This window comes from Zonotrichia albicollis, chromosome 13, assembly GCF_047830755.1.
Source record: "Zonotrichia albicollis isolate bZonAlb1 chromosome 13, bZonAlb1.hap1, whole genome shotgun sequence".
NCBI classification, from domain to species: domain Eukaryota; kingdom Metazoa; phylum Chordata; class Aves; order Passeriformes; family Passerellidae; genus Zonotrichia; species Zonotrichia albicollis.
In genome coordinates, this window is record NC_133831.1 from 5,528,202 (window position 1) to 5,541,695 (window position 13,494).

At 40.7% G+C, this 13,494-nt stretch overlaps 1 long non-coding RNA gene across 2 annotated transcripts in view; it reads left to right on the forward strand.

Moving 5' to 3' along the window:
- Nucleotides 1-8,977: 8,977 nt before the first annotated feature.
- LOC113459638 (uncharacterized) overlaps nucleotides 8,978-13,494 on the forward strand; it is a 237,609-nt gene continuing 233,092 nt past the window's right edge. For both annotated transcript variants that reach the window (XR_012582406.1, XR_003381071.2), the window contains exons 1-2: nucleotides 8,978-9,262; nucleotides 11,924-12,073. This is a non-coding gene — a long non-coding RNA (uncharacterized LOC113459638). The remainder of the gene's footprint in view (nucleotides 9,263-11,923; nucleotides 12,074-13,494) is intronic.

The window sequence follows — 13,494 nt, forward strand, 5'->3', positions numbered from 1 at the left end:
GTGCTGCTGGATTTTGGCCCAAAATGGTATGGAAAGCACCACTGAAGAAGATGAGTAGATTGAGGGGGTGCTGCATCTTCTACACCCCAGTGCTTAAAAGTGCTGCTGATTTTAGCTGAATTTTGCTACAATAAATTCTTTTTCATCAATAAACTTATTGGTGAGACTGGCCACCATAAGTGAGTGCAGTGCTGGAGAGAGATGCAGAAATCAATGCAAATATTTGGCAAACTGGAATATCTGACAGTGTTGGAATTAACAAAGCTGGTTTAGCATTTCCCCTGCCAATATCCACTCCTGTAAATAGGAATTTCATTTTTGTTGATGTAATTGCAATCAGCAAAATGTTTTGTGGAGTGAGAAGTTCTCTCTACAGTATTTTCTCTGATACCTGAAATTCAGAGTGGACGTGACATATTGTTCTGCTTTGAGTTACATTTAATTTTAACATTATGATAACACTGAAATAACAGGAGACTGGTAGCAAGTACTCTTCATTTGAATATATTATCTTAGGTCTCAGCAGCTGCAGAAGTTGCATTTACATAGACAGATGGTGGTGTAAGAGCCACCACTGCTGACTGTTCCACAACATTAAGTAGTTTTTCAGTCTCTGTAAGAGGGAGTGCTTATTGTGTTTGGAGTACTAGCAGCAACCTGTTTTGTTTTTTCTTATATAATCAAAAACCCCAACAACTCCAAAAACAGCAGTCACTGTGGAGTAGCTGGTGTAAAGATGGAAGCAGTAAAACTGTCATGTTCGAAAATGCTGTTTGGGAGCTTCCACAATTTATTTTCTGAATGATTAGGGAGGCTGTCACAAGGTAAAAGATTTGGAAGTAAGCTGTCCAGCGTTCCAAGGTACATGCTTGTCACAAGAGCAGTTACACTGCAGCTAAACCCTTGGTGATGTAAACAGCTGTCAGCTCTCAATTAAATAGGGATCACTCCATGGCTTTGCCCTGCTCTGAGATAAGGGAGCCTTGTTGTTTCCATGCCTGAGCATCTACCTGTGCACAGAGCTGCTCAGCACATTGCTGGTACCAGTTGTTAGCAATGCACAAAGTGCTGAGTATTACCAGGAAAGAAAACGCCTGGCACTTCTCCCTCTACCTGAGGTGCATGCTGTGCAAGGGTCAGGAAAATCCCTCGTGGCTGAAGTGCAGGGAGCAGCCCAGCTCACACGGCCCTGGCCCAGGTGTGTCTGGCACTGATGGTTACTATTGGTCTTGGCTCAGGGTTACTGCTGGTCATGGGAGCACCAGGCTGCACTTTCCTGCTCCTGTTTGAAAAGAGATTGCCTTGTCTTGCTCTGTGCTCTGCTTCCTCCCTGTGTAATGCACCTAGTGCGGTCATGAACATAATGAAATGTTTGCTACCATGTACATGTATTCGAAAGCAAACTGAACAAGCTTTACAGTATTTTCTCCAAGAACCCAATTAAAAAAATGTGGTTTCCATCACAAAGATGCTATCAACCCAAAAATCTTACTTTATATTCCCAGGACAGATAATTAATAGTATTTCAATCAAAATTTGATTATAATAATCTTAACCTGTTTAGTACCAGCCCTGCAGAGCCTTTTTTTTTTTTTTTAACTGGGCAAAAATAATACCATAATCAAAAAAGTTTTAAAAAAATGTTTTTGATATTGAGATAATTTAAACTAATTTCAGCAGACACTTCAGACTAGGGCCAAATGTTTTATATAAAGCTGCTCTTTCTGAACACCAGAGTTTATGGAAGTCACATCCACTAAATCTGTGGGTCTGTCTCGTGTATGTTTTATCTAATTCCAGTGTTGCTAGCACATCAGAGGGTTGTGCTTTTTGGGATGTTTCCAGTTGTCTGGTAGAAATCCAATTGCTTATTCATGGATGAAATCTGATCAAGATGGAAGATACTGCAATGAGTGGAATTACCTTTTGGCGTTGATGAGCTGGTCTAAAACTGGAGAGAGAAGCAAAATTCTATTATATTTAAATTTTTCTCTCCAGTTTTATTTATTTCCTATTCCTCCCCTTCATCCTTGCGCTTTTCTTTGGGCAATTGGCAAATCCATGAGTGTCATTAATGTTTCTCCTTGGCTGAACATTAAATGTGTATTTTTGAACTAAACCTCCCTATCTTGCAGCTCCCTGAAATGCCCCGATCCTGTTGGCTCAGGGATTGTACTTATTCTTGAAATATCCCAAGGGAAATCCCATCACTTTCCTCCCACTCACATGACCTAATGATTGTTTGATAGTGCCTGATTTTGCAGCTTCTTTCTTTTAAATTCTGAGTTTTGAAGTTTATATATTTTATTGGACTTTGGAGAACTTTAGGTCAGTTCACTTCTTGTAGCCCAGGCATGAAAATGTTTGCTGGAAATTATGTACTGTCCATATAAATACTGAGATATAGTTAAGCAGTGGACATTTGCCTTGAAGGAAGAATACAAACAATGAAAATACACCAACCTTTAGCCCACAACCATTATCTCTGGTACTTTAGTAATAGATGAAGTACCTTGTGCAGAGTTCAAGGCTCTCACATTTAAAGACTGAGGGATTTTCTTTTCCCACAGATTTAAAAAGAGGATGTCATAACTAAAGACAATATTATTTTTATTAGCTTAAAATGTTTTGAGAATAACCTGAAAAAGTTCTCAAAGCTCCCATACATGCTAGTCAATATAGAATATTTTTATCTGCCATTGCAGTCAACACTATTTCTGTATTAACCATCTTAAGCAAAAATATGCCAGACCATTTGGGCCTTAGGATAATGATGTTGTGATTTATTGCACTCTGCCTTTCCATCCTGCAGCAATTACCAGAAGAGCTGATAATGGTCTGCAATTTGTTTTCCAGAATTGGGAATAGCTGCCAGCCAGAGCTGCTCTGAGGGAAAGGCAGTGGCTGTGTACCTGCCCTGCTCAGGGAGGACAGGCCAGTGAAACCCTTGGGAAGGCACAGCCAAGTGCCAGCCTGGTGAACTGAGAGCAGCTGCTTGTTATGATTTGCTGCAGTGGGATCCAACAGTATAGAAATTGACTTTTTATTAAGTTTCTATTAAAAAAAAATATGAGACCTGATGAAAAAAATGGGTAATGTATCAATTTTTCTACCCTCTAGTTTAGTCACATCATGTCCTCAATTTAAGACGTGTCCTCAATTCCTAGAATAAAGTGACACCACCCTGTTTTTAAAGAGCTCACAACTCTAGCTATTGGTGGAGGTTCTTTATATTGGAATTTACTGTAAGCACTTGTCATAGCTATATGAAATCTTTATAATCCATGGGGTCAGAGATGTTTCCTGTTTTGAACTAGTTTCTTGGTGACCTTGGTGTCAATGTATTGAGGCTCCACACACATTTTTCAGGACTTGATCCTGCCCAGCTGTGACAACAGTTTGTCAGCTGGCAAGAGATGAGACCCTGTGAATCTGAGTACAAAGGACAAATATTCATCTTCAAATATAAGATGATTTCATACTTATTGAAAGTTTTTGGGTTTCCATTACTATCAGCGAGTTCTTTTTAATAGGAAAGGGATTGTAGGCTACAGAAAAGTAGTTTGACAGAAGGTGTCATAGCCTAGGTCTTGGTAAACGTGTGGAGTAGGATTTCAGCACCTAATGAGCTGAGAACATCAAGTGATACACAAATATTTTGCCGACTGAAAAAAAGCTTTTTGGTTTCTCTATGGAAAAGGAGGTTTGTCTATATGTTGTCATTGGAGAATGAAGCTGATTTTTTTTTTTTTTTAAAAGCTGCATTTGGCTTAGCCTGTATTCTGTCTCATCTTCTGCTGGTTCTCTTTGTGTTTAGATTCTGCTCTGCTGTATTCAGTACCTGGTGTTTTTCATGAGCAGTCATATAGGCAGCAGTCTGCTACTGGGGCATAATAGATACTGATTTGATTCTGACTTCTTTAGGCTTGGTATTCAAAATTTTAGAATGGTAAAATGAACTTAGAAAATGCTTTATTTAAAGGAGAACGATTAAATCATTTACCTTCCTCACAATAAGTACTTTCCTGAAACATGGCTGGAAAGAAAGAAGGAATCCTATGGGCATTCCCACTGGTGAAAGTCAGAATATAAGGGTTTGGATCACATCCAGTAACAGAACTAAATCCAGTCCTGTGTCAAGATGATGCCAGGGGTTGCAGATGCCAAGCACAGGTAAGAAGGGACTCTGCATTACCATTGCTTTCTTCTCTCTGCTTTCTTCTGCACTTCTGTTTGTGAGAATTCTCCCCTGCTTTCTCCAAAGTCACTGGGATTCCCAACAAGTTTTCAGCAAGAACAGGAATAACAATGACTGCAGGCACTTTAATGCACTTTCACTTTGGCAAGGACACATGAATATTTTCCCACCATTCTTCTCCCCATTAGCAGCAGCAGATCTTTTTTTAACCTTTTTTTTTTTTTTTTGTCCCCCAGCTCATTTTGCCCCAACACTTCTGAAAGGTTACACTGAAGTCACTCTTCAGTGAGTAACCAAAATAATCAAGTATTAATTACAGCTAAAGAACAAGGTCCAAAGTGTGATTCATTATAATTCTTCAGTTCATCTAGAGTAAATAGGACCTTATCTGTGGGGCTGCCTAGGTTTTTTACCTCAGTGATATGTGGAAACTATAGCTCAGGATCTTGGAGGAAACTTTGAACCCACTACACCAGTTTGAACAGGTCTGTGGCCTTTGGCTTTCTAATCTTTGCCTTTGTTCGGTGTTAGATTTGAATGATTGCCAAGTACTGTAAAAGCCTGGAAATCGGATATTAATCTTGAAACTCTTATTTAGATTCTTTTCCCAAGGAGGATGTTGCACAATAAACATTGCCTATCCATTTGGCCATGGGAGAGTGTTTTCCACTTTTGGTTCAACTTTTATTCTCAATGATAATGGCAGAAACTCATTTGCAGGAGAAGACACTGAAGCTACAAAGCAACATGAAGATGTCATTATTTAAATGACTGTATGGTTATTTTCATTAATAATATGGCTTTGCACTCATGTTAAGCCTTTTCAGTAGAAGGTATCAAAAGGTTTTACAAATGATAATTCACAAAGCAAATACTTTTATTTTTGTGTCTTCACAGAATAATTTGTGGTTTAAATTGTAATATTTAAGTGCCCCTACTGGTGTAACAGAAAAAAATTAACCACTTGTACATTATTTTAGTCACTATTACATTTCTATACCTCTCTTAAGAAAATAGGGATTTGAATAATGGTTTCATTTTAGTTGTGAATAGATATATATTAGTACTTCTATAGTTTCTATGGAAGTACATTGGAATTAGAAGTACTTTATTAAAAATACCTTTTCATGTTGGAAGTTCAGCTTATGATTCACATAATGGTTTTGAAAACTCTACCTTGCATGGCAACCTTTCAATCTTTTGCCCATATAATTCCTGTTGGTTTAGGAACTCCAGCCAGTGCTCAGTTAATATGAAACCCAGACAAATAGACCAAATTAGTAATACAAGTGGTTATTCTCATCTGTGTATGCAAATAGAAATAATACTTTAGGATTATGCCTGGTAGTGTTTTTTAGCTTCAGCTGTAGTGTATGAAGAAAGTGGGCAGTATAACCATACCTTGGTCATTTCACTAAATTTCCTTTTTGTGCATTTATTTGATAAGAAGTGGTGCTTCCATTCATCCATGGAAGAAGGCAGTATCCAGGGCTTCTCAAGGACTTCATAGGCCTTGAACTTTAAGGACAATAACATCAATTTTTCTTTCTGGGAGGTTTTAAGATCTGAAGTGAGCTGTTGCTGATTCCAATACATTGAGACTGTGTTCAGGGCAGACCCTGATCATCTCTATGAGGAGGTCATGCAGAAAACCAAAGATAACTCATAACTTGGGTGAACAGACCAAAAGGAAAGAGTTCAGCAAGGAAGCCTGTGTATTTCTTAAAGGTGGTGTCTTCATCAAGTGCAAATCAGGTAAGTCCAGTACAGTTAGGATTTGTCACTTATTTCTTTAACCTGTGCTGATTTACCCTGATTTTGGTCTGACCCTCTGCTCCCGACATGCTTACAAAGACCAAACTCTTTTTGCAAGTCTAATAATGTGGCTGAAACTGGTAATTACTATACGTACTTCTAGAAGATCTATAATATAATTAACAGCTGCTTTGAGTTGCAAAATTACAATAAGAGAAGATTTATGTGCTTCCCTTTAACTGAAGCATGGTTTACTTCGATAAATACAATTCTGAGATAAGAATAAATGCATATTGCATTGGGCAATCTTCCCTGACACTGAGATATGTATTACCTCTTTGCTCCAATTATCCAAAATGATGTTGCTTTCCCTTTTTCCCTGCTTTGATTACCTTTTCAAGTGTTCTGTACCACCCTTGCCAAAGGGGTGCAATTATCCCTACAGGTTAAACCTCTTGACTTTGGGTGGAGAGGTTGTGCAAACGCATTGCCGGTGCGGCGGCTCAGTGAATCAAACTTTCTGCCCTTTCATAACTTCTTTCATTAGGAGTCCCACCTGAGAGTCTGAGGAAGCCTTGGTGGTTTGGGTAGGGAAATGACTGAAGCCAGGGAGCAAGAAAGCTGTTCCTGTCCTGGTCTGCCTGGTCCCTCACCACTGCTGTGCTGCCAAAGATTTCTGATTTGCCTCCTTCGATCCTGGATGTTCCAGTGCAGAAACAGTGTCCCCCAGATGTAATTGGCAGCCTTTAGATGATTATTTACCACTTCTCTAGAACTTCATTAAGCAGAAGCTGACCTGAAATAGTGAATGAAATGTGGCCAGGGCCTTCTTAGGCTTTGAAACTCGAGGCAGGAGTCTTGCTGGCAACAGGTCCAGCTGTTTATATCTCAGAAGCTCAGCAGGTTCTCGGTTCTTAAAGGCCAGCTCCACCACTGGGAATGTGTGTTCCTGACACAACCTCAACAAAAAGATGTGTGAGAATGCCCTCACCAGAATTTCATCCCTTTCAGGCATTGTTTCTCCAGTGGGACCAATGATTTAAATACTTCTGCTTAGAGTTATGATTGCAGAGCTCATTACAAGGGTCTAAACTCTACTGAGGGTCTTTCCTGCTTTCCACTCATGTGTAATATGATGAATATAAGTTTATTCCACTGCCTTTCAAGTCCTTTGTGCTCAGAAGGGATTAAGATTTAAACCTTCTACTGTCCCTTCAAAGAAGGTGAGCATCAAAACATCCTTGTGACTGAAAGTCTGACTGAAGCTAATAAAAACCTGTTCTCTTGAAACATCCTTGTTACTACATGAGGAGCGCTTCTGTAACCTGCCAGCCTTCAGTTCCCTGGTACTGCTGTGGTGCAGTTCAGTGATTAGAAACAATACTAGATGCACTTGTGATAAACTCTTTGTTGGGCCTCTGATGTGTGCATGGCTGTGCTCTCCTGAAATGGGGAAGCACAGACTACGTGCTGTGCAGCACTGCTCACCTCACTGAGGTAACAGCCAAAAGAAAAGAAAAGATCATGACAATAATAATAATAATAACGATGATGATAAAAATAAAATGACGTACTTTGGAAATCCTTTGTGTTACCTTGGCTTAGCCTGAGCAATTTATAGAAAAACTCCCCGTTCCCAGATCTTGAATTGGGAAAGAAACTCCCAGATGGCAAAATTAGAGGCGTAGTTATAATTTATTTAACAATGGAGTGGCTTTTTGGAGGTAAAAGAGGAAATGCTTTGGATTTAAAACATTAAAGTTGCCTGAAGCACAGAGTGAGTGAACTGATGATAATGTGGGACTCTGAGTTTGACTCTTCATGAATGTGTCCCTGTTGCCAGAATTTCAGTCCCAATTCAGAAAAATTTTAACTATTTTTTGGAAAGAGCTTAGACCTAATGAAAGCTTTTCTGCTGATTTTTATATGATTTTGAAAAAAAAAAAGATAATAAGCTTTAACCAGTGTATTTTCTTGTTGACTCTTGTAGTAATAACACTGCTCTCCTTAAAAACTGCAGGATGATCTGGGACTTCATCCAACTCATGCTGAAGTCTTTCCACTTAAATAGAATCCTTGGTGAAAAAAATTAGAGGTGATTCCTCAGTAAATACAACTCATTGTGATGGGTCTTGCAGTCACTCTTGCATTTATTCCAAAGCCTGGTACAGGATGCTTAGGAGAACTGCACAGTATTACAGGCCTTTGTTTGAATTCTGTCCTTTTTATTTTGCAGATTTTTTTTTTTAATATAAAAGGAGAGGGAAGAAATTTATGAAAATGCAGACCTTGTCAACATAGTTCAATTTCTTAACTTGTCATCTTGTCTCAGTTCTAACTGCAAGAGCCTGAAGAAGGCCCTATGGCCAACTTGTCAGCTCTAATCTCCCCCTCTACTCTTAGTGGATATTTTATTAACACTTTTTAAGACTGTTTTTTATTTGTTTTGCAGTCTACATGCTGAGGCAGCAGCCAGTTTGGTTTTCTTCATCTTTCTCTCTTCATGCTCTCTGCTGCCTGGGAGAGAGGTTGGCTCTTCTGCCATCAGAGTCCACAAATCACAGCAAAAGGGATTGTTGCAGTTTTCATAAATGTGGTGTTACTTGAAAATTATAGACTGCAACTGCTTATTGCAGTTCTGTGCAATGGCTGTAAATTGGGCCCTGTATCTTTCTGGTGACAGTCATTCCCGCAACAGGCCTTTTAGGAAATTGGAAGGGAAATTAAACAAGAGCAAGGGGTAGCCTTCCTTTTATCTTTGACATGCCTTCCTGAAATCCTTATCTATCATATTCAGGCAGAGATGCTGCTGAAATGGTGGTGGATTTAGATGTTGTCTGTCTCTGAAGCTGCAGACTGCTGATCCTGCACGCTCTTTGAAGCAGGTCTTGTTGATGGGGTCTGGATACACATAAAATTTTATGAATGATAGACCATGATGACATGGCACCAGTGGAATATATTATTTTTCCATTTTCACTGTCCATTGATTTAAAAATCAGCTTCTCAAAGCCATTTAAAAGGGTTAAGCTGAACGCACTGTGGCCATAGGTAGGGAACTGGTTGCAGAGAAGATGGAGGGGTCAGTAAAGGAAGGCTACATGGTGACTTTATTTCTCTTGCCCAGGAGATAAAGATGAGTGCTGCGAATGTTCTGTGTTCCCCTTTTTTTTGGCTATCTGGACTGTGGATTGAGGCATGCAGGAGTAAACAAACCTACCTGTTTGGTTGCTCATTCCTTGCAGCATGTGTGTGGAGGTGTGGACAGCTCATCCACTGGCCTGACTGCCTGAGCCAGCACAAAGAATGGTAGGTAGTGTACAAAAAACTAATATAATCTACTGTTATGTGTGTTATATATGATATATCATCTAATAACTATATAATACCATACAAGGAAGGAAACTCTAAATGCAAGGTGGTTTCTGAGACTCAAAGCTTTCTTGAGGTGATGCACATTACTCACTGCCCCGTGTGCTGGGATGTGCCTGGTCCTAATCCAGCCCTGCAGTCCTGGCCTTCCTTCAAGTTTGGTTTGATGGGAAGGGCTCCTCACCTAACCTTACCTTTCTCTTCACCACTGAGCTTGCCTGAAGTGAACTCTGTGTTGACACTCGTGCAGGCAAAAAGTCTGTGTCTGGAAAGAAAAGGCTGTTTTATATCTGCTGCTGCAGAAGAACACATGTTAATTCTGGCTATGGCAGATCCTCTAGGCCCACACCTCTGACACACCCAATATAAAGAGAGTTTAAACAAGCACTTACCCTTAAGGGTGGGAGGGATGCTCAGTTTTATCACCTCACCACACCCCAGTCCTGGTTCCTCCAGGCCCTGTTAGAAGAGCCAGCTTGGTTCCCTGTGTGCAGGAAGTGCTGAGGTTTGTGTCCCTCAGCAGTCACCTGCTCCAGGGTGCTGCAAGAAAAGGGTCAGGTACAAAACCACCTTTTTGCACAGGTTAGGGAGAATCACTCAGTGCTAGGAAATGATGGATTTAACAGCCTCACACCTCTCTGACCAAACCAGAAACCCGACCTCAAGACACCTGTGCCTCTCCATTGTTGCCAGTGGAGCAGTGCCTCACCTGAGCCCAGCAGGACAAGCCCCAGCCACGCCCGGTGGGAGCTGGTGCCAGCCCGTGCCTGTTCTCACCCCTGTGCCGGGCAAAGCCTGGGTTGCTCCCTGTGCCATGTTTAAAGGAACATGGGCAAATTACAAGGCAGTTAAACCCAGTGATCTCCTTATCTTTGCTGTTAGTATTGCTTTCGATTATTCTGAATGATAGATGGCAAGAAACCAGATTTGCTTCTGATCTGCAATACCACGTGTTTACTTTTCACCAAGCCCAAACAAGGAAAATCTATAACTCTCTTTCACTTTTGTCCCCTATTTGTTTTCATGTACGAGCACAGTGCTTCTATATTCAGGCTGTAGATGATGCCAAGTAAAATTGAAGTCCAAACCAAGAAGCTGCTTTCACTGGAACTTAGAAAAACAAATACAGAGAGCTTTCTGTTGCTCATTTTATTTCATTTTCAATAAATCTAAATTTTGGGTCAACTCAACCTGACAGTGTTTATCTAAAGACAAATGCAATGGTTATGGGAATGAGAGCTGGGCTTTAAAATGAGAGGAGGAGACTTTGATTAGTGTTTGGCTAGGAAGAAGGCAAGTGTCTAAAGCAAGAAAATGTGAAGACCTTGCCATGTTCCACTGAAGTGGATATAAATTTTATCAGTACCTTTGAAGCAAGTAGAATCAGACTCTAAATTAGTGATTCTGCATTACTTAATAACTTACTCAAATCTAGTGCTTCTGGCTAACTTCAGTTTTTAGCTGGAGAGCTAACTGGAGGGGTTATTTGGAGTTGCCTTAAACCTATATGCTACTAAATGATTTACTGGATATTTAGATACCTATAATCCTGGAATTAGACCTACTGGGATATAAATCCCTGAAGCTCACAAGCAGTTAAATAATGACTAAACGGAAAAAGAAAAACCCATCTAATCCTTTCCATGCTAAGGTATGTAATAGCACAAAATTTGCAAAATCCATCTTCCACACCAAGTAGAGTGATTACAAATGAAGGCAAGAACATTATCCAAAAATATTGGAAGGTGGAGAAGTACTGTGATCAACTGGAACAACAAACAATTCCTGAAAGAAAGGGAAACTACATAAATATTTATGTATGTGTTTTACAGGGTCTGCACTGACACCGAGTTCCTTCTGTACATGCTTTTATCAAAATTCTCAGCCAACAGAATTCCATATGTTTATTGCAAAGTTTTCCTTTTTCTTTGCCAGGAGGGCATATCCAAAGCTTTCATAAGGAGACTGAAACCATGGGCTGGATTTGCTAAGATCTGTCAAACTTTTTGTGCCTTATTGGGAGCAAGTATGGACTGGATTGCCAAATGGAATTTTACCAGCCTGCTTTCAAAGCCTGCTGTAGATAGGAGAAAGCTGCCTTAGGGCTTCAGTGGCCCAGGAACCAGGCCCTGTGAGCATCCTTGCTCTGTGTTTTCCACTCCCTATGGATTGGTAATACAGTTCCCATTGCAGATAGCCAAACTCAAGAGCAGCATCCACAGTTCTGGTTGCATTGTGCCAGAAAGATGGTTTTGATGGACCTCAGCTTGATTTAGTGCTAATCCAAAATACTGCACAATGCTGAAGACATGAGGAAGGTAACTTTTAGGTTGTAGAATAGCGCTTTGCACAGCTATTGCTGAAAGGGGCCAGGGGTGTTTATTTGATGGACTATGTGAGGCTCTGTGCTCAGCAGCATCTCCTGAATGGAGGGTTCCTGTATGCATTGCAGGGGTCCTGTGGGAAAGGAAGTTACACACTTCCATCCGCATTCCCAAAGTGTTCCTGGAAGAACCAACTGCTGAACTGACTGTGGTGCTTCCAGCTCCTTGTCTGGTCATTCTGAAATTGATTTCATAAATATTTCATGTGTTCCAGGTGGGCTGATGAGGACAAGGTGAGTCTGAGAAGAATTGATTCTACCCTTGCTCTGCTGCAGAACCTCATCACCTTAATATTGCAAAAGTTCATCTGCATCCAGCAGTGCTGGTGTCCTGCTAGGAAATGAGGAGCAGTTCCCTCAATAAGGTGACTTACTTGTGACTAATGACAAATACTGCAGGGTCTGGCCCTGCTCCTCCTCTGTATAAATGTAATTTTGTACAAATAGTCACATTCCTGTGTAACCACTGGATGTATTACTTTGATCATTTGACAAAACGAGCAGAGGCAGGTAATTAATTTTGGTTATTAGGTGTTTGCCCAGTATTCACAAGTAGGAGTGGATCATGGTTACTCTGCCTCTGGGGCTATTTATTTGCATAATTTCCTTTGTTTGGTAACAATGTGCCGTCCAGACGTTGGGGAAGAGTCGTATAATCCCTTTATGGTGGAATCTGTTTACTAATGCCCATGCAGAGTTTGTGTGAATGTGTTTGTGGCCAGTCTCTGCCCACTGACCCAGGCTGTGTTCCCATGCAGGAGGACCAGTGGGCACCTGCCCATTTCAGGAGGGAGCCACAGCCCTTGGCCAAATGCAGTGTGCTGGAGTCATGTGTTTCCCAAACTGCTCCAAATCTCAAGGCAATTTTCGGTGCTTTGCCCTTCAACATATGATTTATGTTAGTGAGTTGTGGAGTCAGTGCTTCCCGTGGTGAATTTTATTCTACAATGGGAGTTAATGAAATGGAGAAGTGACAGAGGTCACAGACCAGAGTTTCTCATGTGCAGCACTGCCAGTCCTCCTCCCCTGGCTCCTCAGCATCAGGGACTGGCTGTTTTATGAGCCTCAGGATACACAGCAAAGCCACCAGCTCTTCTGAAACTTGCTACTAGGTCAAAAGAGCTTCCTTAGAGGTTTATTTTTTCTTGGAGATGCACTCTTTAAGAGCTCCTCCAAAAATTCCAGTGAGAGCAGAAACAGATAAATGTTAAGCTTCCTTTGCATTCCACAAGAGGTCCCAGCTGGTCTTTCTCTTCCAGCAGTAACCCTGGGGCAGAAGGCAGTGCTTTTTATTTCCTCTCACACTGCAAAACAAAACCTTAATAAGGCTTGACACAGTTGTTCTTCTCCATGTGTAGTTTGGAGGGCGTTCCCTAAAATCTCTCTGGATGCAGGGTTGCCTGAGACATTCTAAACACTTTGGCTGAAATTCTGTTCAAAATTTTAGCACAGGGCTTTGTGTATGGATGAATTTCAACCATAGTTTCTTTTTCACCTGATTTTTAAGGCCAGCAAGAACCATTATAATCATCTTGGCTGAGTCTCATAAGACAGAGGGTTTTGCTTAGTGATTGCTGCATGGAGCTTGTGGTAGAGCTTGAGCACATAGTTTGGAAAGACATTCAGTCTTGATTTTAAAACTCAAGTGATAAGGAGTTTGTCCTGGATAGTTTACTGCCTACTTTGGCTTGTTCTTGTGGATCAATTATCTGAGTCACAGAATTTAGTCTGTACAAGAAAAGGAAGCAAAATATAGTGGTGTCTCCCGTCACAACCTAAGCCTCCC